The following is a 12765-nucleotide window of genomic DNA, read 5'->3' on the forward strand; positions in this document are numbered from 1 at the left end:
TGTAATCGTAGGCTCAGGCCCCCTTCATGCAACCTGCTGCAAGGCAAAAGGCGACCCCAGGCTCTGAATCACAGGGCACGTGTACACGCGCTGTTTAGTGTGTAGTGAATTAATTAGCCGCACAGTAAACATCTTGGTGTCTATCAATGTACCCCTATTATGCTGGAGTAAACGAATTTACTCTGCAACAGGATAGTACTTGTAAACACAAATATTCTCTGCAGCACCACACATATTGATGTTGCCCGGCTGGCTGGAGCACAAAGGTGCTGCAGTGCAGGGGCTGCCTGGTGCTAACCGCATGCTGATTCTCCCTCGTGCCCCAGCCAGCCCGTCCACAGCACATTAAGCCGGGGGAGCAGCCCTGGGCTGGCAGGCTTACCCCAGGTGCCCCCAGCCACCTGGGGCTGCTCCACGCGGGCTCCACATGTTGCACTGGAATAAACTGCAGAGCTTATTGCTCCGGAGTTAATTGCTCCCTTGCACACATTGAAATGGCGCATAGGGGAGCAATTAACTCCGGAGCAATATGCTCCACCAGTTATTCAGACACCGTAATTGTACATGTAGATGCACCCACAGAATCACAGAAAGTAGGGCAAGAAGGGACATCTGGAGGTCATCTAGTCCAACCCCCTGCCTGAGACAGAATCATCCCTATCCAACCCCCGCCAAGCAAAACCTTATCTAATTTAGTACTAAAACTACACAAGCAACCCTGTAACACAACCACAAGATATAGTACCCTAAACTGCTAGAGGTAAAGCAAAGGGATAATAGTGGCCAGTGTCTTACACTGCAAGGGTTGTTAAAATACTGTTGAGAGGTCCAAGGCAGAGGGCCACAGCACCTGCTGCAGAGGGAGAGAAAACACAGTCCATACCCATCTGACCAGCGGGTAAAATTCCTTCCTTATCACAGTTTGATCCTGAATGGAGAGGCAAGACCCTATAACCAGGAACCTCCAGGTTTTCAGCCCAGCAGGAGCGCTGGCACACCTCAGGCAAAATCCCCAGCTTTAGCTGTGGCCAAAACCCATTGCTTCTGAGGAAGGGGGAAAAGCCACTCTTCTGATACCTGTAGAAACAGGAGGAACATTGTTCCTTCCCAGTCCCATGCAGCAACTGGCAAGGCCCAGAAGCATGGGAAATACCCATAGTATAGTGTAGACAGAGCTGGTCATAGATCGTCCCTGACTAATGCTTATCCAACCTCTTCTTAAACACCCGCAATGGTGCAGACTCCACAACTGCCCGAGGCGTCTATTCCACTGCCTCCCTCCTGTAACAGTGAAGAAGTTTTTCCTGATATCCAATCTAAACCTACTTTGTTGAAACATCAGACCATTGGTCCATATCCTGCTCTCTGCAGCTAGAGAGATAAGGCATCTTCTCTCATCTTTTTGGCAGCTCTTCAAATATTTGAAGTCTGCATAATGTTCCCCCTTCAGCATATTGTCCATAAGTCAAACATGCATGTTGCCTTCAACCTCTCCTCGTATGACTTGCTTTCCAAGCCCTTGGTCATCTTTGTCACCCACCTCTGGGCTCTCTCTAACTTCTCCACTTTCTTCTAAAATGCAGAGCCCAGAACTGCATGCAGTGTCCAGATGAGGTCTAACCAGTGCTGAATAGAGAGGCACTATCACCTCCTGTCACCATGTTCATCTTGTGTGTAGCTGCATCACAACACAGACTCGTACTGAATTTGTAGTCCACCAAGATACCTAGATGCCTTTCTGTAGTGCTGCCATCCATCCATTTATCACCCATTTTGTATTCATGTTTTTGATCATTCTTCCCAAGGGGTAGCACCTTGCATTTGTCAGCATTGCACTTCAACTTTTAGCTCCAGCCCAGCTTTCCAATCTGTCAAGATCGTTCTGAATTCACTCCTGTCCTCCAGTGTGTTGGTAGTCTTTCCCAGTTTCGTATCATCTGTAAATTTGCTCAGGAAGCTTTCTATGCCACCATCCCTATCACTAATAAACATGTTGCACAGCACTGGGCCTAGGACAGACCCCTGTGGGATTCTACTCAAAACCTCCAGCCATTCCCACATGGATCCATGGTCTCAAAGAGCTGACAACCTAAGTGTAAGACAATAGACAACAGATGGATATAAGCAGATATGGAAGTGCCAGGGCTGGTGAAGCAACTGGACAGGTAGGAGATTGAGTAACCTATCAAGTTTAACTCCCATCAAGTTTTCTGTGGACCTAACTGTGAAGTAGGCATGTTGGGGAGGGAGAACAAAGATATTTTGGATGTGCACTGGGAGCTCTTCAGAGCATGAAGGCAGCTGGGAAAAGTATGAAGGTTTGAAAACCTAACGAGTGATGGAGGCTAATTTCATGAGGCAGTGGCAGGTGGGAGCCAATGACTTGATGCCAAATGAGAGCTGAGGCAGGGTGGGAGATAGGACACGAAGGACACAGGATGTGGAATCGAGCAGCTGAGATGGGACACAGCAGAAGAGGGAGAGGCAGCAGAGGGAGACCCAGAGAAGAGCAACCTGGTCAAAGAACATGGTCGGATCATGATCCATGCAGCCGTGCCCTGGATGGTCTAAGCAGAGCACAGTGTGTTGTCACAGCCACGGAAAGGATGCTTCACCAGGCACAAGAGGCTGAGGACCTGGATGAGGATGTTAGCTGAGTGTATGGATTGGATAGGCCAGGCCAGAGGTGTGTGCAAAGAACTTGCTAGACATGGCCTGGCTGCGAGGGCATGCAGGGGACTCTGACCCAAAGCAGGTGCCCAGCTTGCACACTGGAGTTACAGGCAGGATGGCAGGTGGTCCCCCATGATCAAGAAGGGAGTTTGGGACAGAATCAGGAGCTGACTCCCAAATGATGATGAACCACTAATAAGACAATGGCAAAGAGTCTGACTGAGATTGTAGTGGGAGCACAAAGAGAGGTCTAAAGAAGAGGGAAAGATGTGCGAGACATTATAGCATAGAAGAGAAATGTCAAACTCAAAGGAAATAATAGACTGGATCCAGACCCCAGGGCTTGCTGCTGGCTGATGACCCACTTTCACAGGCCAGATGTGGGGCTCTTGCTGCAGCTGCCAGACCCGCCGTCTCCACGCAGCTCCAGAACCCACAGAACTAACTCTGCCGCTGTTTGCCCACCCTTTTCCTATTTCTGGCTGCTGCCACTTTTAGTGACCAAACCCCGCAAATTTGGCAGGTAATAAGGGTGGGCAGCAAGCAGCAGCAGCCTTGTTCTGGAGCCATGAGACGCCCCATTGGCTGGATGACCCATGTCCATGGGCAGATCTGACCTGCAGATCATGTGTGTGACACCCTGGCACAGTGAGCAAACTTGTGTCTGCTTAGGCAGATGACACGTGTAGCACAAGGTCAAAAGGGGCAGAGATTTGAAAACATCGCCTGATCTGTGGTAACTGCAGATGCACACATCCGCTCTTGTCCTGCAGGAGGGTAAGCTGACCCCCAGCCATGATGTGCGCAGAGCAAGAGAGCAAAGTAATCAGCTTTAGCTTTCGTCTACCCTGACTGGGGAACAGGAAGGGGAAATGGAGGACCCACAGGGGCGTCTGTACAGTTTGGTTTTGGCACCACGCAGCGCCATGCTGAGACAGACCACGCTTGCTCCACATGTCGTCCCTACTGCTCCAGAAGTAATACAGCGGCTTTAGTACAGTGCAGTGCGAGCCCCACCAGGCTGTGCGTCTCAGGGATGACCTGTCCTCAGTGCTGTATGCACACATCACGAGAGAAAGACCCTCGCTCAAGAGCTAACACTTCCTTTGAATTGTCCACCCAGCTGGTCTTGGCTGTTTCCGAGGGCTCAAGGGCCAAGCTGTCAAAAGAGAGGGACGTGTTGCTGTCTCACTCCTCCTGATTTCAAAGCCTGGTGGAAAGTGCCACAGCCAGGTACCCTGAGCAGGGAATTAACCCAGCTCTCTTGAGCCATGAGACCCGGTTCTGCTCCCATTCCAAGCTCCACTGAAAGGACAGGTTTTTTTCAGTCTGAGAATTGTTTTTTTCAGCAGCATTGCTGTGCTGGGCATCTGACAGAAATAATAGTGATGTATGATTAGATTGGATAATTACTGCCAATGCAGTGAAAAGAGTCCAGCAGAGAAGAGAGCAAGAAACTACTTAGCCCAGTTATTGCTCGAGGTCTTTGGTGACCCACATTGCAAGTATGGCCTGAGCACTCGTCGGAAAATATGACTCTCACACCACAACAGGAAAGGAGAGAAATGTGCTCAGTGGTCAGCAGATATCTGTAGAGAGGAAAATGTCCCACAGTAACCAACACGCTGTGGCTTCACAGGCAACCATGAGCCAGTTGCCTCATGGGCCTCATTTGAGATCACTTCATTAGACTCAATGGGAGCCACACCCACCACTGCGGCAGACTGGATGTGTCTACATGTGCGCTTTACTGCAGAGCGGACTAATTTGCTCCATAGAAAAGCATCTGTGGGCACATCTACAAGAGATGCTGCTGAACAGTGGTTACTGCACTTTTGCAAATAAATGCACACTAACCAGAGCTACTGTTCAGTAGCAGCAGCAACTGCCTTTTTGTGATGGTACTGCGCAGTAGCCTAATACTACTGTGCAGTACTTTATGGCATGATTTTTGCCATGAGACGCTACTACACAACCAGTGTCTCATGTAGACATGTCCACTGCCTACACATGTGCTGCTGTGAGGGCACAGTAAACTAATTTACTCTGTCATAGGATAGTCCCATCAGACACAAGTACTATCAAACAGCAAAGTAAATTAGTATGATTAAATGCAGGTGTAGATGGTGATGTGGGTGCAAATTGTACCCAATCAGCCAAACCAGTGAGGGTCAGAGTCCTGCCTGCTGCCAAGCCATGTTGTGTGGCAGCTTCAGGAGCCTCATGGCACAGGCAGCTCCTCTGCCATGCAACTCAGTGACCCAGAACTCAGAGCTACCCAACAGAGACCCCTGCAAGCCCAGGCCTGGCCCCCGGCCACTGTGCCCCACTGCTGTGTGCACCTGTCCCTGGAGACTGCCACCCAGACCCTGGGGCTGTGCCACTGAGACTTCTGCTAGCCTGAGACTGGTCCCCAGGCACTGTGCCCCACCTGACCCTGGACACCACCACCTGGACCCCTGGGCTGCATTGCCAAGGCCCCTGCCAGCTGCCACCATGCCAGACACCACACCGGCTGACACACAGGGGCAGAGGTACAACTGAAGCCATGATGAGATGACGGAGTTTGTAGCCAACTTGGGGGAAATCAAGGTCCAGTGGCAGTATGGACAGGCAACAAGGTCCAGCGCCCATGTGTACTTGGATATAACCCAGCAGATGCAGAAGCATTGGCACTAGTCAAAGCCAAGAGTCTGAAGGTGCAGTGGGTCCATGTTCAGGACCACAAAAGGTAGTCCAGGGCTGCAGCAGATCCATGCCCTTCCTGTGGGAACTGGACAGCATCCTGGCCCCCATGGACCCTGGCAAGTCCCAGCACGTGTTTTGTAGCACAGGCAGGCTGCCAGAGCCTGAGCCATGGGCCACTGGCCAAGATGACTCTCCAGGGAGAGCCCCTCAGGATTCCTGTGCCAGGTCCTGGCATGCTCCCCACCTTTGGCCTCACGCAGCAGCTCAAGCAGCGCGGGAACCACCTCCTTGGCTACTCTGAAAGCAGCCCACTTATGATGAGGACAGGGCAGGGACAGTCCCTGCACATGCCAGCTGTAGCTTGGTGCCAAAGGGGGCCACTTCCCAGGTGGCCACGCACCACACCACACTACCTGGTGATACATCAACTAGCCATACTTCCTCTCTGCAGCCAGGAACAGCATCCAGACACTGGGATTGGTTGCCACACCTGCCTAGTAAGCCCTGCACGGGCAGGAGAGCCAGGAGGGGGAGACGGGGAGCTGCAGCCATCTGTGCCCACACCAGCTCACCCACCTGCCCACGAGCTGCACACCTGGAGCCAGGGCCCCCCATGGAGATGGTAGGGCACCTTCCCTCCCCCCCCAACCCCTTCTCTCTACCCTGCCTGGCCATGCTTCCCTCCCCCTCCACCGCTGCTGTCTGCAGGAGTTACACCCCCAAATGCAGGGACATGGGATGCAGTTCAGGACTTTATTGAGTGCCCCACAGGCTCCAAGCTAGGAAGCCAGGGGCCCATCACATGCAGAGAAACTTGTCGAGGGCAGGTTTTTAAGGGTGTAGGTGTCTCATGGAGCATCAAGGAGCCTGGTGGGACATGCAAAAGCACCTAAGTGCCTCAGTCCCACTGAAATGAAAGGAGGTACCTAGCTGCTTTTGAAAATCCCCCTGGACACTTCTCCTATCTTTGAGCTCTCTGTGCTCTGCCCCTGCTCACTCAGGAAGTCTGTGCCAAGCAGGAAACTCATCTCAGGTCTCCTCTCTGGAAACTGTGGACCACCTCTCCTCTTTGTAGCTGCACAGAGCAGTGTGTACGCTTATATATAACCAGCAAAAAGCGCTATCATCCCCCTGCTTTACCAATGGTAAGTAAAGGTGCTAGGCCTTGTGGTCCATTGCCTGTGTAGCTCTAAGTCAGACAAGGATAAGCTTGGGATGGTTTGGATAGGGGTGATCTTGCCTCAGGCAGTTGGGGGGGGGGGGGGTTGGTCTAGATGACTTCTGGAGGTCCCTTCTACCCCTACCTCTCTATGATTCTGTGAATCTTGTACTTTACCAGGCCTGTTAAAAATTGATTGCTGGCATATTTTTAATATATTTTATATTTCACTGCTTCAATTGTACATGCTTCTCTTTTCCATTTTAAATACACCAGTTTAAAAATGACATCCAAATGTAATGCCAAATTGAAATCAACTGAGATCAGAGCCCCCCACTCCTGTGTACCAGGTGGTGCATGGATCCCTGCTTTGATCTCAGTTGAGGCCTCCTTGTTCTCCCATCATAGAAACGTTTACCCATGTTACTGGCTAGCTGGCGGCTCAGGTGAGCAATACCCTAAAAGGGGTATTAGCAACACCCTAAATGGCTGCTAGATGTCAGCCCCCCTTGCAATACCAGCTGGCAGGATGGGGACCAGCAACTGGAGCTGATGGAAGTCAGGGCAGAGGGGAGAGGGCAGCAGGTCCCTGGGTTGCACAGTCTTCATGGTCTGGGCCAGCAGCCAGGTTTCTATTGGTGGGTGAATAGGGGTGACAAGCCCAGGCCCAGACTCACACCCTTTCCTGCCCATGTCAGCACTGAGCAGCCCATGCAGAGGGCTGAGAAACTCGACCCTGCCCCAGACCCGGGTCCCTGCCCCACCCGCCCCGCTCGCCCCTGGGGTGACAGCCCCAGGCTGCCCCTGCTGCAGGGACACGGGGCCTGTGGGGTGGGAGGGAAGGTTGAAATTGGTACCTCATCTCCCAACCAGGAATGGGCCCCTCCCCCTGCACTGCAGGTTCAAGGCCGTGCTGCCCTCCCCATCCTGAAAGGAGCCAAAGCCAGGCTAGGTGTGAAATCACACAGGAAGCAGAGATGCAGGCCAGGATGTGTGGGGTCGTTGTGACAGGAGCGTGGGTGACAGATAGTCCAGCCTGAATTTCCTCTCTCCGCTCCAGCAGAAAACACTTTAGTCACAGGAAAGGTCCTAGATGACCCCGGGGGCTGCTTCCTCCCTGCCTTACAGGAAGGATGGGGGAAGGATGCCCTGACACTGGGTGAGGGTCATCCTGTGTAAAAAGAACTCAGCTCCACTGGCCGATGCAGGGCCAGAAATTCAGGGGGCACGGCTACACGAGATGCAACTGCACAGTGGCTGTTGCACATGTATTTGGTAGTTGTATAAGCAAGTGTTAAATAAATGCACAGTAACCAGAGTTACTGAGCAGTAACACTGGTGAACTCCTTTTAAGTGATGCTACTGTGTAGTAGCCTAAAATTACTGCACACACAGTAGCGTCTCAATGATTTTTTCCATGCAATGCTACTGCACATTAGTATCCAGCTACTGCGCAGTCAGTGTCTCATGTAGACATGCCTAGTGGGTGCAAATCAGAGCTGGTCCCACAGATCCACTTAAATCCTGTATCAGGGTCAAGAAGTGACCATCAGGAAGATTGCTAGACTGTAGCCCAGGACTGGGCCAAATTAGGACCTGAGAGCCCATTACTAGATCTGTGCAAAGCAGGTAGTATTTGCTTTGGATTTGGATTTGGATTTGGCGGATTCTGGGGACAGTGCTTCGATTCAGAGATTCAGCTGCTACCAAATCAGCCAAATCCCCGAATCACACAGACCCCATCCCCTGCCTGCTGTCCCAGCCCAGCAATGGCTGCCCACGCCCACTGCCTCAGCTCCCGGCACTTGGGGGAAAAAAGCCCCCACTCAACAGGTGCTGCTGGGCAGGGGGGCGATCCCTGCTCCCCCCCTCTGCCCCCATGCTGCATGGGGGCTCTGTCACAAGCCCCCCAACCCCTGTGGCCTCCCCCAGCCGCCATCCATGGCTGTCCCGCCCACCCAAGCTCCGGCCCTTTAAAACAAAAACAGAAAAAAAAGCCCCCACTCACTGGCTGCTGCCTGGGGGGGTGGGTGATCTCTGGTGCCCCCCACTGTCCCGTGCTGCATGGGGGGCTCTGCCACAAGCTGCCAGAAGCCTTGAGACTGCTGCAGGAGCTGATGATTGTGGGGGTTTTATTGGGTTTTTTTTCTTAAAGGGTCTGGAGCTGGGGCAGCTGGGCAGCCATGGGGGAGCTGGGGGAGTGGGGGGGGGGGTCAGATGACTCATGACAGAGACAGCTTCAAATCGATTCAAACCTTTTAATCGGTCCCTTGATTCAATGCGGATTTGGAGATTCGGCGACTGAATCGGGCTGAATCTCCTCCAAATCGAATCACCACCTGAAACTTAGCACAGCCCCATTACATGGCGGGGACTAACCGAGAGGGCTAGGGAGAGGCCAGGACCCTCTTGAGCATGTGCAGTTCCCATTTGTGTCTCTAGATGGTGCCCAGATCATGCTTGGTAAGGACAGAGAGTGCTGCGCGCAGTGGGCAGTGTGCAGGGCTCCGGCCTGATGATCCGCACTGGAGCCCAGCACGGGCAGCACAAGGGACTGAGGTCCGACCCAGGGGCTGATCCCTTCTCCCCCCCATGTGTCAGGGCAGCTTCAGGCTGGGAGGGGTTTGATGACAAATACACCTTACAGCAGTAGCCTTGACCCAGCCCAAGAGAGGCTTCCTGTGCATCCTCACAACACTGCCCTGCCCGGCTCAGAGCCCCTCCTGGCAGCCGCCACACACTCTCACTGTGGCACCATGCAGGACAAGGTCAAATTAGTGGCTTTGGACCTGCAGCCCAAGAGGGGTGGCCTGTCCCCAGCTAGGAATCCAGGACCAAACTTGCACCCTCCCCGGTACAGGCCCCATGTCCCCAGCACTAGGAGACGGGAGGGGGCTGCATCCCAGGGAGGGGACGAGGGGGTGGCCAGCTGTGGATGATGCTGGGGTGTGATTGAGTATCATAGGGCTGCTCCACTCTTCTGGAGGAGCCCTGACTCCCATGAACAGTAGCCCTGAGGTATCAGGGACCTCCCGGGAGCCAGGGGGAAGGGATATCTCAGCCTGGGGTCTCTGCAGCACCTGGCACAGGAGGACCATGGTGGGGGCTGGCTTCCCTGGAAGTTGCTTTGTTCTGGGAGGAAGGTTTGATTCTGACCCTTCGGGGCAGATCCTCAGCTGCTGCAGATCAGCAAAGCTCTGGTGACACCGGTGTGAGAATTTCTACCCACTGGAGACCTGAGGCCATGGACACCACAGAGCAACGAGGGATCCACCCTGGACAGCCTCTGGCAGGGGTGTTTGGGGAGGAGGCAGCAAAACCCCCAGGAGCCAGACCTGGATCCAGTGTCCCCAGTGAATCTGTCCTCATTCCTCCCTCCATAGCCCCTGACTCTGTGTTCTGTTTCCAGGCTCCCCGTGAGTCTCCTTTGGCTCCATCTCACTCGTGGCCCTGTGCTCAGTGTGTGCAGGCCTGTCTCTGGCCATGATTATGCTGACCCATGCGGGTAAGTGCAGCTTCCCAGTTCCTTCTTCAGCTTTGTCACTCCCGGATCCCCCCAGCTTCTTCACATCCTTTAACTGCTGACCCCAGAGCTGCACCTCATCCTCTGCAGGGTCTTACCAAGGCTGAGTGATGCTCTAACAGGGATCTCCTTTATTTTTCCCCAATGTGGGGATCACAGCTCACTAGAGAGATTGAACCAATGCACCTACCCATCCACTGCCTTCCCCACATCCCTCCTGCTTCCCCACATTCCCTCCTGTTCCCTTTCAGCCGCTCCCCACTTCTCCCCCCAAGTATTGTTGAATTCGCGTGGTGCTCACACACTAGTCTGTAACACTACACAACATGCCTGAGCACTTTGCAGCTCTACACAACAAAGTGCTTGGGGGTGTGAACACATGCATAGCCCCAGGCTGCAGCACTATTTGCCTTAAAGGCATGCTTTCCAGTCAGGGGGCAATAGGGGCTGCTCCTTTGCTCCCCACCTCCATCCCACTGGGACCCAGTCTGTGAGCCTGATCATTGACAGCTGCTTTCTCCCTTACTGAGAAAGGGGGATAAATTGTCAGTGATCCTTGGGCATCTCTTGCCTTGGTCTGCTGCTCCCAGTGTGGGAGGTTGTCAAAGACTGTCCCCATCTGCCCTCATGGCAGTGGATGAGCTGGAAGGCAGCTCTGTCTGCCAGCACTGCTGCCAGGGGCACCAGCTGTTGCCAGTGCTCCCATGGCAGTGATGGCAGCAGCAGGGTCCCAGGATGCTGTGGCAGCTCTCCATGGCTGGGCAAGCTGTCAGGGAGCCAACCACTCTCCCTTCCCACCCCTCACCGCCAACAAAGAACTCTGGGATGCTGGAGGACTGAGAGACCCCGGATAGCACTACATGTAACCATCTGCTCACTGTATATGGTGATACAAAACATCAAAGGTCCTTGTTGCAGCAGCAATGCTTTTGTGATGAATCTGACACTGTTGCAGCTCTGCAGATGGTTTGGATGTGTGATTTCTCACTTTTTGTAGCCTTGCATGGGCATTTATATTGTGACAAATGAAATGTGTCCATAACTTAAGTCACAGCCCTGTCAGTCCAGTCCCACTCGGGTTGCTCTTGCCATGGAAAGGCCCCTGAGAATTGCCTCCCTGGGCAGGGGGCTGCCCTGGCTGACATGGAGTTGGTGTGTAGATCCCAAACTTTTTCTACTCTTAGCCCCATGCTGCTGAAAGGGACTGGGACCCTGCCAGAACATGGATCTATGAGTCTTCTTTGCTTCCCAATTAGCATAGTATAAGTTAGAGCAGCCTTAAGGCAGTCTAGTGTGAGGGGCTTGCTGGTTGTGACTTAGCCCAGGGGTTTTGAAAGGGCAAAAGATGATTGGAGGACTTGGGATTCCCTTTCCTCACCAATCAGGCCCCAGAGACTCACCCTCCGTGTCCCCTGATTGGCCTCTTGGGTCACCTGGAGGGGAATAAAAGGGGCAGTGTGGCTGACTCAGGAGAGAGACCAGTGAGGGACCACAAGGAAGGAGCTTCAAGGAACTGGTAAGAGCTGAGCCAGCGAGGCGGGAGCAGTTGCCCCAGAAGAGCCTGCAGGAGCGGGATCCGTAGGCAGCAGTTGGACCCTCACCAGCACGGTGTATGGGCAGCAGGAGAGGCTTCCTGCTGGGCTCCAGGATCCCCTACGAGAGGCTGTGGCCAGCAGGAGAGGCTCCCCCACTCCAGCAAGGGTCTGAGCAGTGACCTGAGAGGCTCTCAGCTCGGCTTCCAGCTCCTCCAGTCAGAGGCCAGGCAGCTCCACGTGAGGCCGGGGCTCCAGGAAGGTCAAGCCCCTGAGCAGGCTGGAGCAGTGCTACCAGTAATGACTGTGTGGCACTGTTTCTGCCCACCACAGGGGAGATGAAAGTTCGAGTTCCAGCTGGGGTGGCTTGGGATGAGTGAGCTAACAAGAGACGAATCTTCTTGCAGTGGAAAAGGGCCATTGTGTTGTCCCCCTCTCCAGGTACCTAGGCCCTATATTTCTTGTCATTTGACATTTTGTATTTTGTGCCTTTTATATTTCACCAACCAGTATTGGTTGCTCTGCTGTTTGTGTTTTATATTTTGTTAACCCTGTCTTTTGTCTATGATTGTAAGTGTCTAACCTTTGTTGAATCCTGCCCCCTCAGGGCATTGTAGTGTCCCCCATACCACCGGTTTATACTGGTTATGTTCCCAGTACTGTTCTCTCATTAAAAGATATATGGTTAAGTACCCAGTGGTGGTCGGGCCCTGCTCTATAGGGGGAAGAGAGTCCCTACACCTCCCACAGCGCTTGTGCACCTGCTTTGATCCCTTCAATTGGAGACGGGGTACCTCTTGGAGTACCGCCCGGGTTACACTAGTTTATTCCAGACACCAGGAAGGGTCCTGCAACATGCTAGAATTTGGGAAGAACAAAAGCCGTTTAAAACCATTTTGATCCTACTCCTCCCTAAACACAAGAAAGGAATAATTCAAGCATCAGCCCCCATGCACTCATTACCCTTAAAAAGGTCTGTCTCTTCCCCAGAGGGCTCTGGCTGCAGACACTGCCCTGCAAGCTGGTGGCTGTGCAGGGAACAGTACTACTGGGCCTACAGAAACCTGGAGCGAGAGCTGTGAGAACTGCACAGCCAGGAGCTGTCGGCTCTTGCTGACCTGGCATCAGGAGGAGCTGCTAAAGGCAGTGAGAGCACCCTGCAGGGATACCGGCTGTTGGGATGGACCCCG

The sequence above is a fragment of the Alligator mississippiensis genome, chromosome 15 (assembly GCF_030867095.1).
Source record: "Alligator mississippiensis isolate rAllMis1 chromosome 15, rAllMis1, whole genome shotgun sequence".
NCBI classification, from domain to species: Eukaryota; Metazoa; Chordata; order Crocodylia; family Alligatoridae; genus Alligator; species Alligator mississippiensis.